This window comes from Equus przewalskii, chromosome 3 (genome assembly GCF_037783145.1).
Source record: "Equus przewalskii isolate Varuska chromosome 3, EquPr2, whole genome shotgun sequence".
In the NCBI taxonomy this organism is placed as follows: Eukaryota; Metazoa; Chordata; class Mammalia; order Perissodactyla; family Equidae; genus Equus; species Equus przewalskii.
Genome location: NC_091833.1, coordinates 46,951,509 through 46,963,546, shown reverse-complemented (window position 1 = coordinate 46,963,546; position 12,038 = coordinate 46,951,509). Strand labels below are relative to the sequence as shown.

Here is a 12,038-nt window from a genome sequence, read left to right as displayed (position 1 = left end):
TAAAATCTGAGACAATAGTAACAGTTATAAAAGTCTTTGTAAGAAAGAAGTGACATTTGGGATAAGTCTTGAAAATTGAGAAATGTTTACTGATTGTCATAAGCGTTCTTAGCACAGTGATCACATTACATAAATGTGAGAAAGGACTAATTGTCGTCAACATTCCAAGTTTCTATTGTTTCATTATAACAAATCTATGTAGGGGAAAAGATGCACACAGACACACACACACACTCACAGACACGTACACACACACATACACAGGGATAATGGTTGTTGTCTGCAAGTGGGACTGGAGTTTCACGAGAGTAATTTATGATGCATCTTATTATGAAGTTTCATCATGTTTGTCAGAATAAGGTCAAATGTGTGCTCCACACCCTTTGTAAAGACCACGGCTTACTCATATTCGTGGAATACATTGGAGTCTTTACCACAGGAAAATCTGTACATTTTTTGTTGCCTTAAAAAAAATAGCTCACGTGCCCAGTCTGAAAAAAATAAATGGATTGTTTGAGAACTTACACTTGAATATTATTAAATAAAGGAAGAAAGTGATACTAAGCTTCAATATTTGTTTCATTTTCCTAATTGTAAAACTTGAAATAGTTTTAAATAAATTGTTTGATTTTAAAGTCAGTGTTTTTGAGCCTCAGTAAACAGTCAGTAGATGTAATGATTTTCAATAATAGATATAGGTTATCTATACTAAGAGAGCTGTTAACATGATTCAAATATTTCAGCTATTCAGAACACTGCAATGCCAATTAGTGAAAGTAGAGATTAAAAAAAAATTTTGTTAATGTGTGTGGGTGGGTGACTCTCATTGGATGTGCTCTGTCAAAGCCAGTATGAAAAACTATTAAAATATTTTAAAAATGTTTGAGAGCTCCCCTTGGTTATAGCTCAAACTCTACCTTTCATAGAAGTCAAGTACATAAAGTACTGGTATTTCAGAAGACACAGTACTGTTTTGGAGATGTACAAGGATTAGGGAATGAACCAACCTTCACCAACTTCGTGGGAAACTTTTGAGGACAGTATTATAAAGGACATTACAGAATTTGCCTCATGGTCCACTTGAGCATATTAATATAATCCACAAGTAACAGACGGGAGAAATTGATTTCATGAGAAGCTGTGTACTGACATCAGAAGATGCTTAAGATTCTTATACCTACTGTGACTTACCCATGTGCTCTGCTTCTCAAGATTTTTGTAATGCTTCAATTTTAGTTATTCTCATTAGTATAAAAAATAATTTTAATCTTCATACCTGTTATAAGAAAAAATATTCAGAGATGGTCTCTCTCTCCTATCTGTCTCTCAGATCTGTCTGTGTGGATTCCTGGGAGCCACAGCCACCCAGAGTCTTCAGACTCCATTGCTTTCCTCCCACTGCTGCCATTTTCCACTCCTTATTGATTCACACCACTCCCTTTCTTACAATTCTACCATGACTTCTCCTTCCCCTAAGACAGGGCCTTGATCCTTTAAATGGACCTCTAAAGACTTGGCATTTCTCTTCTTCTTTGTTTCCAGCCCAAGAAGGCCAATGCAACTGCAGGATGAATCTGCCAATTTTCTGAATTCACCTAACTTGCCAATTTACACAAAATTTAGAATATCCTTCTTGATTATAGTCAATGATATATTCAACATGGAAGAATGAAAAAAGTTCAACTATAAAAAGCTAATGGTCAGAGATTAGATTTGTGTCTTAAAAAAAAAGTATATTCTTGGGGGCCAGCCCTGTGGCCTAGTGGTTAAGATTGGTGCACTCCACTTCAGCCTCCTGGGTTCGCTGTCCAGGTGCAGACCTACACCACGCATTGGCTGCCATGCTGTGGTGACGACTCACATACAACACAGAGGAAGCTTGGCATAGACATTAGCTTGGGCAAATCTTCCTCAGCAAAAAGCAAAAACGTATTATTTTTATGACTATATTCTTTGTTTGAAAAGTCTTTTTGAATATAGCCATAAATATATTTCACTAATGAATGGATCTCAAACCTTAGCATTTAAAGAATCATTTAGATTTCTGCTGTTTTAATTAGAGGAAATTAGAAAGAGACAGGGCACCCTCTGCCATTTTAAAGGAACGGCACAACCATGGCTGCTGATGCCCGGATAAGGAGAGACTGAATGGCTGAGAGTGGGAGGTTGGGGAGACACAGAGAGAGAAGATAGAGGCAAAAGAGAAGTCTGAAGGTCATGACGACTCCCCTGTCCACACTCTACTAATCCATCTCTTAGGCATTGCTATAAGCTTTGTTAAGTTACCATAAGAAACAAGGTACTGGTAAATATATAATTTTGATCAATCAATCATTTGGTAAATTGTTGCTTTCAGCTAATTGCCCATTTTGTGAAGTGACTTTCAATGTATTGAGTTACAGCCATCTATTTTAAGTAAATCTCACCCTTCCACTTATTATTCTAATCATAATTCCCTCCTTTGGGCATTTCCTCCTAGTTAGCAGTATCTCTAAATATTGCTTATTGTCCAAAATCCACTTCCTCTCACTATTCTGCAGATTAAACTCTGTTACTCTTCAGATACAGGCTTAAAATTCAATTCTACAGGAAGTCTTCTTTAGACCCTATATTGATCAAGGAGCCTATTTCAGAAAAGAAATCTACTCTAACAATTTTACAGGTAAATGGATTTATTAGAGTAGTGACAACTCTTGAAAATTGGGATTGGCTAAAGTAGCAGACTCTAAGCTAATCTTTTAAGATCAATTCCCAAAACCACACCAAAGAATTGCCCTGCCAAAGGGGCTGTGTCCTCTGTCAAGATCAAGAAGTTTTATTATCAGAAAGCTGCCACCAAAGCTCCTGGTCCCAGCATCACACAACCTCTACCATGATCCACATCAGCAAAACATCTGCCATCGGCCCTTGCTTTCTCCCCACATAACTCGTCTCTGAATCTAAGCTTTATGTGAATACATTTGATCAGCAGGACCCATCCTAGCTTCAAGGGAGACTTGGAATTAAGAATTTTAAGCTTTCCAGCCTCTGTTGTACAAAAAGACATTCTGAAAGGGAGTTGAGAGCATCAATTCAAAGAATCTCTTAAACTTGTCTCCCAAAGTGGTCCTTAGCCACATGTGGCTGTTGAGCACTTGAAATGTGGCTAATGTGCCCAAGGAACTGAATTTCTTACTTTATTTAATTTTAATTTATTTAAATTCAAATTAAAAAATTGAAGTAGTGCAGAATATTTTTTTATTGAACATGATCTCATTGTTTTGGGAAGACTATATTCCACTTGAAGTGTTACATTTTACAAGATATGGCTGCTTAATCTTTGCATACATTTGTTTTACTTTTTTTAATGTGACTACTAGAAAATTTAAAGTTACACGTGTGCCTTGCACTATATTTCCTTTGGACAGTGCTGCTCTGAGCCCCTAGACGAGATAGGCTTCACTATATGTCCCTGGAGTACCCGTATTTCCCCAGTCTTGACATTCATTCAGTTTTTTATAATAATTACTACTGCGTGTGTCTGTCCTCTAGCTTGTAAAATCAGTGAGTGGAAATGCTGTATGTTTTTTGTCATCGTTATTTTCCCTAACACAATGCTCACAAAAAATAGGTAATAAAATTATACCAAAGGAAAGAATAACTCTAAGAATGAATGTGAAGAAAAAGAGCTGGGAACCCATGAAGCTTAAGGTAAACCTTACGTTAAGATTTTTATTATTTTTTAATCAATACAAGCCATTACTTTTAAATAAGTTGAGATTAACCATTAATTTTAATAGTTGCTTAAATTCTAAATGACCGATAATTGAAGATACCTTTCCGTTATACATTATATTATTTTCTATTAGTTTTCTTTTTTAAGAACAGGCAGAGAAAAGAAAAGACCTTCCTGGGAATTTTCATTAGAGATGCTGCACTAGGATTGTAATTTTAAAAACAGATTTCTGTATAGATGCAACAATGTGACATAACCCAATGCCACCTACAGAGTGTCTCAGGGAGTTTAAAATAGTATTTTGCTGTTTCAATATGAGAGAAATTTATAGTGTTAATTTTAGTACAAATGAGAGATTAAAATAATTATTTCTACAGTGTTGCAAAACTGTAGAGAGAAAAAAAATATTAACTCTAATAGGAAGTATTTTTTAAATGAGGAATCCCTTTGGAAAATTATATTTCAAAATTCTCATACTTTAACGAAAATAGGGGAGGAGGCTATTTGTTAGAACCTTAGGAGAGTAGGAATAGAGAGAGTGCAATCTATGTCATCACATGTATCATATAAACATAAAAATGCCACAGGAATGAAACAAGAAGGTTGGAGGGTCGGAAGTCACGGGACAAGTACAGCACTAAGATGAGCATCAATTTTTTTCAAAAAAATTTTTTGAAGGGAGCAAAAAGAAAGGTAAGTGTAGAAAGTTCTCTTCAGAAACAAGGACCAAATTTAAAATGAATCTACTTAAAATTATGTGTCAGTTAAGACTTTTAGTTTAAAAGAAATCTAACTGGAGTTTAAGCAAAAGGGTATATATTTCATGATGTAATGAAAAAATATTTCTGAATCAATGAATTGTCTTCTACTTTTTAATTTTAATTGATGAAACTTTTAAAAACTATTTTGCATTGTCATTCTGAATTGATTCAATAACAGTAAATGAGGATTTCAGGTTCCAGTGAACAGCATATCAGAGCTCCTAAAGGCTGAGTTATTTAATTAATTGGGTCTATACTCATCTTTTCTCCTCAATGGTACGTTTTCACAATGTTTTGACAATATGTAAGGCTCATCTCCTTGCTGTTTTATTCCATTTCCAAGGTCATTCTTTATATTCTATGTATTGTTTGTTAATCGTAAATTTGCAAAAGAAAATATATCTTCAAATTATTTTGTATTTAACTAAGATAGCTGTATATTACTGTTAAAATTAAGTAGTAGTTCTAGAAGATCTTTTTTGGAAGATCATTTGGACAATGCATTTTTATGAAGCTAATAAAACATACTTCAGAAATGTCCACACGGAGTAAAAATGGGTCAGTTAAGTAGCAAAATCATAGACCTTGCAGTTAGGGTGAGTCATTTATAAATCATTAAGAAAGTAATCAAATAGCATAATGCTTTTAGTAAATATACCGTGCAGTAGAAGGGATGGGACAAGGAAAAATAATGTGTGATTTGGATATGTCTTCGAGTAGAGCACAATCTAGAAGCGTTTCCCTTTCCATCCAAAGTCATGTCCATCTTTAAAGTTCTCCCAAATCTAGTGGCGAGAATAAGTGAGAACAGACTTGAAGGAGGACCATACCTTAGGATCCTTCAGCATTCACATTAATTTGTAACTCAACAAATAAAAACATTAAAAGCTACAATTATATCTAAAAATTGTTGCTGAAAACTTTGAACTTTAATGCCTAAAAATTGGCCAATTATCGAAAATTTGTTTTTTTTTTTAAATTTTGCAATCAGTTTATAATCTGTGATAATTTTACCAGCATGACATGAAACAAGTAGAGTGGAGGATTTGTATCAGTTTGAAACACAGGTAAGAAGCATTTCACAAAATCAAATGGCAAAGAAAAAGTAGTCTGTGTATAATATATTAAATTATCTTTAATAACAGATTCATATTATAGTTGCATATGTACATTAATTTTACTCTTATATTGAAGTGTATTTGTGTTTAATTGTTTAACAAACAGTATGTAGTATATTTCAAAAAGTTATGTCATTTATTCAACAACACCTATTGTGATTTTTATAAAATCTAGTTTAAAAAAGAGTCCTCAGGTTTTTAAAAAGTATCCAGTTGGCTAAATGGAGCAGAAAAATATTAGCAATCACAGTTTACAAACAACGTTTACTGAAAGTTAACTATGCACCTGACACTGTGTTAAACACTCTATGTGTACCAGTCTTAGGGAATCTTTGTAACAGTCTGATTATGTAGCTACCTTCCAGTGTCCTCATATATAATGGTGCTTACCAAAGAACTATTTCTATTTGGACGTGCTATACATTGTAAGAATTACACTTATCTCCATTTCCAGGGGACTGCTAGTCAAATCAGTATTTGATCATTCTGGAGCTGTTGGGCTCAAGCCTCCATCTCGATCAAAGCAGAGTGAGAAAGGATATTTCACTTTACATATAGAAATGACCTACAATAAGCTCAGTTTCTGTGAATAAATGAATGAATGATCCTTATCTTGCTGAAGTATATAGGATCCAGGGCCCAGTCACAAAAACTACAACTACTTCAGATGTAGATAGGACAGCTGAATTAAATGAAATGCCTGTTGCACATGGAAATACAAGTTGTCACTATCAATGTGAAACTTTATACAGATCATAAACTCAGATTTAAATTCAATTCAACTGCACTAAGGAGGTAAATCTTGAAGTATCATACATACTTAGAATTCTTTTTACCCTGCATAAAATATATCAGTTTTTCCTGTTAGTTGAACTATTGTTATAAACTCCAGGCAGGTGATATCATGGGATTAGAGATTTGACTACCTCTGAATTTCTGATATTCTTAGTGTATTGGTTGATGACATATGTATGTAGCTGAGGGGGGCAATATTTTTGAATGTGGTCATAGTGCTATGATACAAAGATTTTAATATTTCCTTCCAAAATGACCTCAATAGATGAAATACTTTCTTTAGGATAATGTGATTACTCTATGGTTATTATATCATAAAAACTCAAATATAAAAATATTAGATTAGGTATGATATGATTGAGATTGCTCTATGGTTATTATAACAACTCAAATATAAAAATAATGAGAGATCAGGTATGATATGATTATTAACAACAGGATGTTTCTATTTATCAAATCATGAGTTCACAATTCTTAATGGGTCATAACACCCCATTAAAGTTGCTGAAGTTGCTCTTCTTAACTCTGGTTTCAGATTGCCCTTTGTACCTCTTCTGGTTCATCAGGGCAGAGTTCCAAGCATACACTAATCTCATCTTATTTTTAGCACCTTTTTGTCTCATAAAATGCAATCAATATAAATGTACCTAATGTAGATATTGATCTCTACTGGTGCCCTGCTTGTATTAGTGAGGATGTTAGTTTGGCTGTTGTGACAGAGATCCAAAATAACTATCAAAAAAAGAAAAAGACCAAAATAGGAGGGAGAGTATACGCTACGAAGTCATCAGGCTCCATGTTTCTTTTGTCCTGTGTTCTGTCAGGCTTAGGGACTGCTCTTCTTTGCATGGTTCAAGATTACCCCATATCACACTCACACAAAATGGGAGCTGAACACCACACTTCTGCTTGCCTGTTTTTATCCATATTTTGGAAATATAGTCACACATGGCTGCAATGGAAGCTAGGAAATGTAGTCTTTGCTCTCTGTGGTTATGAGCCTCTGTGAAAACTGTAGTTTCCACGACTTTGAGAAAGAGGGAGAGTATGGATGATGGGGGACAAGTAGTAGCCTTTGCCACAATGTCAAGGATGTTTCTCTGATATTTATGGAGGCAGGAATGCATTTAAGGACTCCTTTTATCTTTTGTTAGAGATGATTTCAAAGGTATAATTTCTACAAAGGGCAATGGACCTGAATTTTGATGTTGAACCTCAAAAAACACAATCACTGACCATGGATCCAGGAATTAAAAGAAATTGAGATGATGTTTAAAATATATTTCCTCAGTTCTCTCCTCTCCTCTGTGTAAGCTGTAAGATACCTGAGAACATCAGTGGTCCGCAGGACATAAATGAAAACACTCAGATGAGAATCAAAGAAAACTGGGAGATAATGCTAGTTTTATATATATACGTATATATGTTGTACTCCATAGTTTTCCTTTATCTATGAAGGTAAAAATTTTCATGGAAAAAATGTTGATCAAGAATAATGGTTTGATCCCTACTGTTGGGACACTGAGAGTAACAGTAGGCAATATCTTCAATTATAACTTTATAAAAGACATAAGAATATGGGACAAATTCACAGACCTTTCTGTATAATCTTGGATTAGTTGAGGCTTAAAGATCCTTGATTCAGTCATTGCATGAGACATTATTTTCAGTTATCTGTGATTCTCAACCTGGGGAGATTTTGCTCCCCCAGGGCCATTTGGCAATACCTGGTGACATTGTTGGTTGCCACAATTGAGAGAGGGATGCTACGGGCATCTAATGGGTAAAGAACCCAAGGATGCTGCTTAGCATACTACAATGTCCACAACAGCCCCTAACAACAAAGAATTGTCCAGCTCAAAATGTCAATAGTGCCACTTTTGTGAAATCCTTATCTAAATCGTGCAATAATGTGAACTTGTTTTTAGCATGAAAAAACCTGCAATCTGTGTAACCCAAACCTGTAATCCATCTGATTACTATGTCCAAAGAAGGATTTCAATATGTATTTGTTAGAAAGTCATATTTTAATAGTATCCTGTTGGACTAGATGAGTTAGTCAAAAAAAGCATGTGATTATCTGAGAGATGAGCTTTAAAATAGAGTTACTTAGGATTAACTATTTCAATATTAGTGAATACCTACTAAATACATTGATTAGTTTTAAAATAAATTAGTTTCAGCTTTTTTATTTTTGAGGAAGATTAGTCCTGAGCTAACATCTGCCACCAATCCTCCTGTTTATTTGCTGAGGAAAACTGGCTCTGAGCCAATATCCGTGCCCATCTTCCTCTACTTTATATAAGTCTGCCACAGCATGGCTTGACAAACGGTGTGTAGGTCCACACCTGGGATCTGAACTGGTGAACCCTGGGCCACCAAAGCAGAAGGTGCAAACTTAACCACCGAGCCACCGGGCCAGGCCCTAGTTTCAGCTTTTGATTCTGGCAATAACTAGCAAACACTATACCTTAAACAGTATAAATGTTTATGCTTATCTTTCCATTTGCTACACTTTGCTATAATTATAGACCACTAATTTTTATCCAATAAGGTAATAATTTTATCAAATAAGAAGAGTTTTTTATAAGTATTTCTGAGACAAAGCCCCATTTGAAAAAAATTTACTATTTTATTATAACTGATATTTATTCATTCAAGGTTACACACTGATTGCCTAGTACATTTTCGTTCCAGATGTTGGAGCTATAGCAGTAACTTAAACATCCCCGTGGAGTTAGATTTACAATAAGCACACACACATACAACACACACCCCCCGTATAAAGTCTATGACCTTATGACCCTAGTGATTACTGTCTGTTGAATCTAAAGTACATTAGATCTCAGAGTTTAATAGTGATTAGTGGTAAAAGATTACTGCCTAATTATAGAAAATAATTTTTCTGAGTAATAGAATTTGTTAACTCTAAACTAGGTAGAATGCCTTATAAGAATTTTATAATAATTTAATATATGGTTAGTCCCTCTAGATGTCAAATTATTGCTTGGGATATAATTTTTTGTAACTATGGTTAAATAAGTAAAGATTTGAACTGGAAATAATATGGTTGTCAAGACAAGTTTGTTGTTACCACAATTTATAACATAAGACAATTTAGTCATTTGTCCTTTATAAATATAAATTTTAAGAATGGTCTCTGTCCTCAAAGGGGTGACTTAAAAAAAAGTACAGTAAAGGATTGCCACAACAATAATAAAAGCCCACACAGGGCACAGTGTAGACACAGTGAATATAATTCTAAGTAGGGGAAGCAATCAGAGACCTTTGAACTGACATTTGAATTCATCAGCAAGCTTGCATAAGTGGTGGATGAGATTGATTTAAGCCATGGAAGACTATAAAGCCTTCATTTCAGCCTGTTTTGTTATCAAAGTCCTGAGGTTCTTGTATTCAGATGTATTGTTTCAGGAAATCCACCTCTTCCATATATATAAAAACATATATATATGTTACTATCCTTTTAACTGTCTTCATATTTGAAATATGAATAAGCATAAGGCATTATGCTTGCTGTAGAATGTACCTTTCTTTTGACACATGAACATCATGAACAATATGCATTCTCCTAAAATGTACATGATTATTAGTTGCTGGAAATATTTTCTTTAATAAAAAAAGTTAGGTTGGGGTGTTATTTTTGACACAAGTCATAACTAAAGAAAATATTGAAATTACAGTGTTATTAGTATTTATTTGAAAATAATTTACTTTTGCACATAAAATTAAACATTTTTATGATCTTTAAATAAAAATGAAAAGCAGCATTTAAAAACTATTATAGAAGGACATAATGTTTCCTTATATTCCTTAATCTAGCATTCTTAATCCATTAAATTTTCCACGCAGATAATTCAAAAACAATACTCATTATTGTATATAAAAATATTTAAAATTACCTGTGATATAAGACCATTTATTTTGAAATTCAATGCGCAGTGAAATATTTATATTAATGAAATTTGAACGCACTTTTGAGTTATTGAGATATTCTGAATATACTTGAGATGATTTGGTAATTAAATTTTCCCTTCAATATCAAGTTAAAATTACAATCTTTAGCTGACAGTTTTGCTCATTAAAAAGCACTTAGGCCACTTAGTGTCTATAGAATGTACACACACATTGTTTTAGGAGGAAATACAGGACCTCAATTATTACTAATATCGCTTTCTTTATTTGATCTATTTCAAGCATCACTAGGAACACTGAAAAACATTATCTTTAATTACAGACATTTCATGACTCTTTAACCTGGGGTCAGTAAAAATTAAGTACTTTTTATATTAGTGATGTTGACAACAACTAGTGGCAAGAATCCTCATCATTTCCATGTGAACTGATGGTGGGGAATATAGGGCAATCTAATTTTACTCCGAAATTTTCACTGACGGTTTTCTTATACTAAAATCTAGACCTTGATTTCTTTCTTTCTCTCCTTCTTCTTCCTTCCTTCCTTCCTTTCTTTCTTTCTTTCTCTCTCTCTCTCTCTCTCTCCCCCCTCCCTCCCTCTCTCTTTTCCTCTTTTCTTCCTTTCTTTCCTCTCCTTCTGTCTTTCTTCCCCCTTTCTTCCCCCCCCCCCCACCCTCAACCAGTTCCTCTTAGATTCTCTTTATTTTTCTATTTTGTCATTGCTAGGCTCTGGAGATATAACAATAAACGTTTTTCAAAGGATTATTAGACATTTCACTCATCCATTCAACAAACACTTATTGAGCACAGCTCTGTACCAGGCTCTGTGAGAAGTACTGGGAATTGAGCAAAGAACAAGACCAACATGAGCCCTGCAAGAAAGACAGTCTGTAAATAAAGAACAAAAGTAAAGTAACATCTTATGATATGAGAAGTACAGAGAGCTAAGGGAAAACAGAGCAAAGATACTCAATATAATGTAGGCATCCAAATAAAGCACCTTGCAGGAGTTATGTTTAAACTGGAATCTGAAGGAATAAATAGATGAATCAGCATGTTCTGGGGAAAGGAGCAACATGTAGGGAAGCATGGAAGAAAGAGAGAGCGTTTTTCATTGAAAACACTGAAGAATTTTGCTATGGCTTTGTAACAGAATATTCTTTGAAGGTCCAATTTAAATTTTTGTGTTTGCTTTATCAAGAGAAGAGAAGCTTCGTAAGTTTATAACCACATCTGCCCAATGGGGTCATTAATAATTCCTGTACATTTTAAAACACCCCATAATGTATATAAATATCCAATCACTATGCTGTACACCTGAAACCAGTAAGATATTTTATGTCAATTATACTTCAATTAAAAACAAAAAACAAAAACAAATCATCCCTACCTCTAAGGAGTAAATTGGTCTTTATGTTTGAAAGATGAATTAGCCCTCTATGCCTAAACGATGCTAAAAAGAAGAAGAAAGTGTGCTTCAAAAATGGAATTCTTGTAGAGTAAAAGAAAACTTCGTTTTTAGGTCAAAACTAATTCCTAAGACCTCAACCAGTATAGGGATATTTGTTTATTTTCAAGTATTTCCTGAATATAGCCACAACAATATAGACAATACCTTGCTCCCTTGGAACTGAAATTTTAACGGAAAAACAGTATAAGGGGTCAGAGGGATTGGAGACTAATAAGGGTGACTTTGGTAGATTAAGTGAGAGGTAC

General features: G+C 34.1%; 1 protein-coding gene across 3 annotated transcripts in view; it reads left to right on the top strand.

Annotated features, from left to right (window-relative positions):
* CCSER1 (coiled-coil serine rich protein 1) overlaps nucleotides 1-12,038 on the top strand; it is a 1,207,616-nt gene that overhangs the window by 867,385 nt on the left and 328,193 nt on the right. The gene's annotated exons all lie outside the window — the stretch shown is intronic.